Source organism: Canis lupus, chromosome 22, assembly GCF_048164855.1.
Source record: "Canis lupus baileyi chromosome 22, mCanLup2.hap1, whole genome shotgun sequence".
Lineage (NCBI taxonomy): Eukaryota > Metazoa > Chordata > Mammalia > Carnivora > Canidae > Canis > Canis lupus.
The window spans coordinates 25186404-25196464 of NC_132859.1; positions in this window are offsets into that span (position 1 = coordinate 25186404).

Genomic DNA, 10061 nt, shown 5'->3' on the forward strand with positions numbered 1-10061 from the left:
GGCGTTGGTCAGTTACCATCTCCATCACATTTTGTATACATGTTTTTCACCATTATCTCAAAACCTGACCCATACTTGGAATGGAGTGTTGTTTCATTTCTGGCATAAATATTCAAGGAAATGGGGTCAACTTGAGGTTTCCCAAAATAAATTAATAGAAGGACAGTGTATCATTCACAGAGTTGAATTCAAGGTTCTCTGTGTTTTTCCAGGATTGTTAAATTTGACATAAACCTAGAGAGCCTCCTACACAGAGGATAACTTCCAAAATGACAGGTTAGTTCACTCTTCATTACTTGTTCCTTAATTATTCATGATGTGGAGATAACAGGGGTAGAATTTTGCTCTACTTGGAAATAGAGTGACTTCATATTATAGCTAAAGAAGCTGTAAGCACTCACTAAATACTCTGATTCTCTGAGGGAAATAATCAAGCCATCATATATAAAATTCTTCAGTAGAAACAGTAAAGATATTTAGTGAAATTTAGATATTCAGTGCCAACCAGTGCATTCAGTCTTTAGTCCCTTCCTGCTCAGGAAGCCATGTCCTCCCCTCTGACTCACCCACCTCACAGCATCCCCTTCTTCTGTCTCCCTTTCATTCCCCAAAGCAGTAGCTCAGATACCAAGGTAACTTTAGGCTCAAGGTCTTGAACTCTCTCTAACATGACCCTAGCCAAAGAGCAAGGTCCTTATTTTTTTCTATTACTTCAGAGCATTCACCATTTTGTTCTGCTCTGTATCCTCTCCCTGAATTTCAAGCAACATTCCTACTTCTCCTTGTCTGCTGCTCTCCCATAGTAGAGAAGCTTGCCATCTTCATTTAGGTTCTCCCCAAAGTAGACCCTGAGACAAGGACTTGGGTGTAGGCAATTTATTCAGAAAGCCATCCAAGGAAGGGAGGGCAGATGGAAAGTTAGACCTAAAAGCACAAAAGCCAAGAAGTTTGCCTTAATGTGTGCATTACTGTTGTAGGCAACTGAGGTTCAATGTCACTGGAGACCCTCTGAGAAACTCAGAATGACCCTCAGAACCATCCCAAGGAGGTACAGTTGGGATTTAGACACTGAATGCTACCCCTCAGTGGTTGAGAACTGAAGTAGGGGGTGGTGTGGGAAATCTTCAGCACTTCCAAGTTACCCTGTGAGCAAGTTGAGTAAGTAAGCTCTCTTGGCAACTGAGAAAGCCCTCAAGTGGAAGATTATAGTGGGAAGCTGTGCACACGCTCAGAAACCATCCACAGCTCCAGAGGAGCTCAGAGGCACGCTGAGCAGATCTGGGGTATGGCATCAACAGTGTCTGCTACACATGTCAACTTGGAGTTTCCTCACCTCAAAACCTCAAATCTCCCCTCCCTCTGACTATTCTCCCTAAGAGCTGGACCAAATTCCTAAGCCCAGAGTTCACAACTTCTTCCTCTTTGTTCTCGCAAATGTTTCTGCCAATATCCACCATTGCCTTTGCCCTGGTGTACTGGGCTTGTTTCCTTCTGCAGTGTTTCCATCACTAAGTTGTGAGCTGCTCAAGGACAGTTCTATCTCCTTTGCAAAGATTAGCACATAGTAGGAGCTCCATGAATATTTACAGATAATTGCCTCAATAATATACATAAACTTCAAAGGGCCCTCAACTTTTCTTTGTGACCGACATGACATTTTCACCTTAACTCACTCCTTGATGCTTGGTTACAAAAGCCATGTTGTTATTTCAAGAAAGACTCTGATCAAGTGTATATCTGATGAGTGGAAGAGCATCTCTTCTGCAAAACTTTGGGGGGGAAATGCTTTTGTTAACTACAAAAGGACATGAGAAAACTTGTTCTCTAAAATCACAGACTGTCAGAAACTGAGGTTTGAAATCACATTTAGCGAGAATGAAACACCTCTTTTTTGCCTATAGGATCTAAGTCATTTTAACACAGAAAAACAGCCTCAATTTCCAACCCAGGTGCAGAGCTTCAGATAAGGGTTTTGAACACAACATTCCACATTTATCTTAACTTTATAGTTTCCAAGGAAACAGGACCCTGAATTCTCATCTCAGCCCAGGCATGATGTCAACTCCCTTATACACCCCCCTGCTTCACTTGAGTGAGCATAACACTGCTTTGCTGAAATTTTACTTAAGCCCCACCATTCCCCTAAATACTACAATAAGCCTGAGTCTTCCTTTGGTGTGTGGTCTCCTTACTAAGCAAGTTAAACTTATTGGATGACTAGTGTCTTCTTGGTGGTTTTTATCAGATGGACTTTATCACCTCTAATTTGTTTGTAGCACAAATATATCAAGGTTGCTAGTCATTACCAAGAAAAGCACTTAGAGATAGACACTGAGAATGCTGGGCAGGTACATCTTAGGCAGGAGCTAAGTAATGATTTTTTTAAAAGATCTAGGGGTTTCAAGGGTATAATGGACTCCTGAGAAAGCCAAATTTATATGATAGACCCAAACCAAGTGTAGAAGGGATAAAGAGAACAACCAGGGCAAAATGAAACCAACATTTACTCTTTACCTACCTGGAATGATAGCCTCCTTATGAGAAACTTCCATGCCAGTGGCTGCAGTCCCCACACTATGCAGTCCAGAAATCAGCATATGACCCAAACCTGGCCAATCAAAATCCTTCCTTATATTTCCCCCCCTATTTTTCTGGTTCTAAGCTTTAAAGATATGCTGAATTTGTCTGTTGCCATGGTTTCAGCTTTGTGGGAAGCTAGCATGACCCCAAAACACAGAGGAAAGCAGAGATGAAACTGAGGACATTCAAGTACCTGCCCTTCCACTGTTTTGTTTGTTTGCTTGCTTGCTTGGAGGTTTTTTGTTTTTGTTTTTGTTTTTTGTTTTTTGTTTGTTTTTTCGTTGTTTTTTTTTTTTTTGGTTTGTGAGTTTTGTTGTTTTGTTGTTGTTTTGAGTTTGGTCATTTGTAACAGAATCATCATTATGACTTACATAGACAAAATCTAAAACTTTTTCTAGGGTCCTATATTATACTTTCTTACTTGCATTTTACTCCATCTCTGCAGATACAAGCCTGCACTTCTTTTCATTAATGAACCCTGGATAATTCAACATCTCTTCCTATTTTCATTTGCTACCAGGAATCCTAGAGCCTAATACAATGTTCGGCGGCAGCAAATGTTTGTACATTTTACAAAATCTAGCCCTGGAAAGGATCTTACAGATCATCTAGCCAAACCTCATTATTTTGCAGAGAAAACTTGAGGTCGTAAAAGGTGATACAATTTGCCCAAGAGACACATAAGCAATTAACAGCCATTCTCTTTGAGTAACTGATCACATCTACTTACTCTACTGTCTTTATATTCTCTGTTTTTTAATCTGAAAACTGCCTTAAGTAGGCATCTCCATTTTCCTCCTTACTGATGGAAGGGCAGATGGCAGAGGATGAAGGGATGATTCTCAGAAATTGGGGAGTGAAAAGGGCAGAGATAATGGAATTTAACCAAGGAATTAATACTATTCAGACCTGACAAAACCTGGAATTTTACACAAGAGATGGAATTCACAGTGATTCCAGAAAGGGAAGGGATTATTGAGGAACCAGGGAGGGGAGTTTTAAGGCTATCAAGAGAAGACTTAGGCTTTGTGCTATAGGCAGGAATACGTTTAAAAAAATGGTTACAATTATAGTGCTCTAAAAACTTAGAGACATTTTCTCATAACTAATGGAGTGAATTAGGCAATGCTAATCACACATTTATAACTTCGTGTCTTTAGTTAGAAGTATATAGCAACCAGCCTGTGGCAGAATTTCAGATACTGTAAGCCACCCATCACTAGCCCTTCATGGGTAAGAAATAGCAAGAGGGAAAAGATGCAAGAAATGTCATCTGTGATTCATAATGTTTTTGTGGAGACTTCAGGAGATAAGGTGCTAGCAGCCATGAAGAAGAGGGATGATTTCCAACTCCATGAACCAATATGAGGCCCTATCAGAAGAACATATATTTATTAGTGCACAAACTAGCTTCCATTGGTGACATCAGTTTTGTCCCCCTCTCAAATTCCGCCTTTAATTTTTTTTAAAGATTTTTTATTTATTTGAGAGTGAGAGAGAGCATAGCAGAGGGGAGGAGCTGAGAGAGGAGAAGCAGACTCCCCACTGAGCAGGGAACCCAATGTGGGGCTCCATCGCAGGACCCTGAAATCATGACCTGAACTGACAGGAGACACTTAAGTGACTGAGCCACCCAGGAAACCTTCAAATTTCTCTTGATCTGGAAATTGGAAGGGATCCACAGGACCAGTCTTGTTCCCAATCTCTATCCCCACAAACAGAGATCTAAAGACCTTCTTCATTTTGGTGGTGGAGAGGAAGGCATCAGGACTTTTGGATCCCCAGAAACAGGAAAAGTCCCAGTTATCACCAAAATGTTGGCTGAGTAGTCACAGTGGGAATGGCACTTCACTGGCCTCTTGGAATCCAGACTAATCCCAAAAGCTATGTTCCTTGGAGAGATAAGATTTCTGTACCCAAGACAAAATAAACAGGAAGGGATTGAGAAATGGAATATTAAAAAATAGCCAGTCTTCACATAGTCAAAGCCTGGACTTTTGGTCATTCATAAATATCATCATTTTTAAAACTATATCCAGAATCAGTAATTCTGTTACACAACTTCATCAGGCTACAGAGGAAGAGATCCAAACCCACTGAGGGAGAAAGAATTTGCTTTGTGTCCTTATCTATTTAAGTCACATATTTAATGTTTATTTAGATAGAACTTATGTAAGAACTTCCTCAAAAAAAAAAAAAAGGGTCCAGGGATGCCTGGGTGGCTCAGCGGTTGAGCGTGTACCTTCAGCTCAGGTCAGAATCCTGGGGTCCGGGATCAAGTTCCACATTAGGCTTCCTGCGTAGAGCCTGCTTCTCCCTCTACCTATGTCTCTGCCTCTCTTTCTCTGTGTCTCTCATGAATAAATAAAATCTTTTTTTAAAAGTTCAATTTTCATGCTATGACTATGACAACAAGATCAAGAGATCATAGTCAGGGAATCAATGATCCCAAAGTTAGCCATAAATTCAAACTCCAGTGACAAACCTCGCTTTCAACTTTAAGTGATAAACACTCTTGTCTACGATAAATACTCTAACAAATGTAGTTCCTCATAACACAAACTAATGATCTCAAGGTTACTAATCAATGGTCTTTCCAAGGTTCATATTAAGTAAACTTTTTAATATTACAGGAAAGTCTTCCTTTCTAGAAAACTGACTTAACCTGAAAATCAACTTTATGATGACAAGATACAAGTTAAAAACATGTTGAATCCATCCCATTTTTTTTGCAACTTCTGGATAAATCTTTTCTAATCTTCATAATATATATAAAGCAGTGCTTTGCATTTTCAAAGTGCTTACTTTTCTTTCAAATAGACTGCTATGGAAATTATAGATTTTAATCAAGACTGATTCAAAGATATTCTGACTTAATTCCTACACAAGCCAGATAAAGCACCGTACATTTTTCCACATCCTGAGTGTGATGTGATTGGTAAACCTTTAAGACGCTTCCCCACAGTATGGCACATAAACTTTGGTTTTCATCTATGCCCTAGGAGAAGTGGATTCCCCTAATCTGGATGGCCAAGTAGCATTTAATCAAAAGTCCACACACTAGAGGCAGCTACCATCAGTTCTTCAGCTGTCCTTGTCTCCAGTTAACCCCAGGTATTTTGTTAATTAATATAACCATTGGAAATAGATTATTAAGTGAAATCAGTGATGTTCTAGAGGTGTGCATTTTCCAGTTATACTCTGGATGCTCCCCATCATTATACAAACAGGATATAAGAATTTAACAAGCCCAGTGTATTTTTGGAAATGTTCCCTGGGACTTGATTCTCAAAAGTTCTGGTGTCCAGCCCCTGATTTGAAAGGATTATTGGTTCCCTCACTTACCTAAATGGTGAGCCAAACCATATCTCTAGAATACTGTCACATTGGAGAGACTTTCTTTCATGCAAGGTGCAATCAAGAGCCCATACAAGACAAAGAACCAGCATTTTCTCCATCTTGCGGAACAGGTGATCTGTAAACTAATTCTAATCCTAACCCTACTCTGCCTGTTTGTTTGTTGCTGCTTAAATATAAATGTCTAACTGGATAACCATAACCTGATACTTGGTCTCTTCTAACCTAATAGTAAAGACCTATATCTAAACTTACAGCTCCAGCTTCGAACTATTGGGCACTATGCATATTAACCAAAAACTAAAACAAAATAGAAACAAAGGGCCTCATAATTGTAAACAGTCATGTGCATTTAGGTCAGGTTGTCATACTGAGGCATCTACCTTTATTTTGTTGATCGATTTTTCTCTGCTTAGCTAAAACAGCAATTTAAGCAGCTTATAGTAAAGGTGGTACCTCAAATAACAAACACAAAACAAAAAGGAGACCAAGTAAGAAAAAAGCAAGAGAGGAGAAAAATGAATCAAACCTGTGGGCTGAAGAAAGGAAGAACAGCACAGGATTTAGCATTGAGCTTCCTGACAGGGGAAGAGTTGTGTGACTAATCCAGAACAGTACCTCAAAACAATCTCAGTCCACTCCAGTGACGCTGCACCCAAACAGTATGACTCTTGTAAGCTTTGTTGTGTTCATGACCTTCATTCTAAACTGCTCGCTTCAGCTCTTCTAGGGCTTGTCTTCTCAGTTGGCATCTGATAAATGTAACTCTTAGCCCTCTGACCTGTTTCCTATTGACTGCCTCGGCTTACTCCTCAGACCTAACAGCACTCAATATGCTCTGCCAAAACCTAATTTGAAGGTTATCATAATTCTCCTATGGATAGATAATAAGCACACTCAATGTTTTATTCAATTTATTAAAGCACAGACTAGCAGAAATACAAAGCCAGTTCCATGAGGATATGAGAAATTTCATTTATATAGTCAGTGGAGAAAATGAATGCTGAAATAAGAGTGCCAAGTCAGATACAATGCTGATTCATGCACCACGAGGCAATAAAACCTTAATATCTGGGTTATATTCTCTACTGGACAAGAAAAAAAGTCTCTTCTTAGTTTAGTACAACTTAATTTATAACTTTTCAAAGCTGTAAAATAAATGGGATCTAGTCAATTTGTGAATAGCAAATCAAATAAAGCTATATTCCCTGAGATTCAGATGACCCTGAAGCAGGCTTAGAAAAAGCTCTAGTGTGACATTTAAAATATCAGGAAATCATCTTTTTACTTTATTCCCAAGTTTTGGATAAGTCTCCTGAACACTGTCTTTTTTCTTATTATCAATCAACAAGTGACCTGTTTTTATTCTGATGGCACTGCCAGAAGCAATCCCCATATAAGCACATGCACACATGCCAGGGACTTTCCCACCATTACAGCTAGGGCATAACCATGAGGTTTGTTCTAGCTCTCCTGATGGACCTTACATATTACCTTTCCTTGTCCAACAGGAGGATACCAATTTGTGGGTGAAGCAAGAAATTTTCCAGACCCTGCAGACCAAAGGTTCTCAAATTTTAATAGTTATAAAATCCTCTGGGGGAATTCTGATTCTGTTAACTCAGAGTAGAGTTTGGGTATTTTTAACAATCATCCTCAAGTGATTCTTGCCTTTCCACTTCCCACCTCTGCTTCTCTCCTGATTCATTTATATCACATGTTGGCTCATGGGAATCTGCAGGAGGATAAATGATTTGCAAATGTACACATGCTATTGGTCTGTCCTTCCCCACCTCCCACTCTGTTAGGAGAGACTGGCACTAAGAGAGTTTCCCTCCTCTCCAGGCAACCCCACAAACTTATCAAAAAATCCTTTATTTCAGCACACCTGAGGAAGAGATGACAAAGGCCATTATCTGGGTTGAGAAAGGAAGGAGAAATACCCCTGAGACTATATCCCTGGAGTGGGTTGGGAGCTCCACACAGGACAGACCCTGGGCCTGCATGCCTACTGAGCCCCAACAGATACGGGCCCATGCAGGGGGCCTGGAGAGTGCCTCTCTAGTTTGCTAGGAGTCAGATGGAAGAGCCAGTTCTGAGGATGGCCATTACTATGGAACCAAGGCGTCACAGTCCAGGTGAGAGTACCTTAGACTGATACCCACCCCCCTTGCTCCAAGCTGAGAATTCTTACTTGACCCTGTAGAGGTGAAAGGAGAACCCAGTAATGTCTAAAGTTGAATTTCCTACCAGCCAGGTAGAGGGATCCTTAGAAGAAGTCATCGCATTGAGAGAAAAAAGTACAGAGTGGAAATTTAATGTAGCCATTGAGAGCAGGGACTCTGAGGCCAGACAGTCCTAAGTTTAAATTCTGGCCCTGGGATCCCTGGGTGGCGCAGCGGTTTGGCGCCTGCCTTTGGCCCAGGGCGCGATCCTGGAGATCCGGGATCGAATCCCACGTCGGGCTTCCGGTGCATGGAGCCTGCTTCTCCCTCTGCCTGTGTCTCTGCCTCCCTCTCTCTCTCTGTGACTATCATAAATAAATAAAAATTAAAAAAAATTAAATTCTGGCCCTGCTCCTTATTAGTTGTATGATTTGGGGCCAGATAATCTGTCTGTACCCCAGTTTTCTCATCTCTAAAATGAGGACAGTAATGGCCCTTATTTCATAAGGTTGCTGAGAAGTTTGAATGAGTTAATGAGGCAAAGCATTTGAGCCACTTCTGACACCGAGTAAGATAGCTATTTTCTATCATTACTCTAAAATTCAAATACCGTGCAGAAGTCACACCTGCTATATCTGCAGGGTGCAGGGATGAATACATCCTTAAGAACAATTTTACCCATTGGCAAAAGTGTTTCACTTCTGATGGTTTCTAACTTGGTTCTGCAGAAAGTGAGCTCCTAAAATTTAAGCATCTTTCTTTAAAGCTTCTGTGGACTTGATCTTGTAGGGTGGGGTTGGTAGAGAGATCTGGATCAAGTATGTAGGAATTTGACTTAAGACCTGAGGAAGGAAAAAAAAAAAAAAAGACCTGAGGAAGGAAAGAATATGTTGATCTCAGTTGAGATGTATATATATAATCCCTCTCTTTATTCAGCTGTTTTGATGATTTATTTTACGAATTATCTGTGCAGTTGAATTTATCTCTTTAACCCCTATATTGCACATGCACACACACGTCCCAGGCATTAACAGAAAATCTAATAAATAATACAGGGGCATCTGAATGCCTTAGTCGGTTAAGCACTGGACTCTTTATTTCAGCCCAGGTCATGATCTCAAAGTTGTGAGATGGAGACCTGCATCAGGTTCTACACTTAGCATGAAGTCGGCTTGTCCCTCTCTCTCTGGTCCTCCGTACCCCCTGCCCCGTGCTCTCTCTCTCTCTCTCAAATTAATTAAAATCTTTTTTTAAAAAATCTTAAACATACAGGTAACCCTAGGGGCAAATGGGTGGCTCAGTTAAGTGTCTGCCTTTAGCTCATGATCTCAGGGTCATGATCTCAAGGTCCTGGGATCAAGCCTGGCATTGGCATCAAGCTCCCTGCTGAACCAGGAGTCTGTTTCTCTCTCTCCCTCTGTCTCTTGTGCTCTCCCCCTCTATCTCAAATAAATAAAATAAAATCCTAAAAATACAGACAAGCCTAAAGAAAACATAAACATCACCCATAACACAACCCATCACTCAGAAATAATCTCAGGGATCCCTTTTAGAAAGGAAAATGTGCCTTGCTTTGCCCTTTAAAGGTTATTTTCCTTCTTGTGTTTGAGAGTGGTGTGAGATGAGCTAGGTGCTACCTGAAAAAAGAAAAAGAACTTCTGCCCAGTGGGCAGAGATGAAGACACAAGTTGGCCACATGACCACCAGCAGCCGAGCAGCTCTCTCTGATCTACATGGCATAGGCCACGGGCAGGGTTTTCTCGGCAGGTCTTTTCTGAATCCAAAGGATAAAAGATGAACTTTCAGCAAATTTTAGCCTCTGGCTCCAGGTTCTGAACACAAATGCTGGAGATGTCAGTCCCTCTGCAAAGCTCATTTAAAACCTGGAATGAATGAGCTGATTGCCAGAGGAAAGAGCGGGGGAAAAACCTGTTTCCCCATCTATCTGATGAGGGCTTA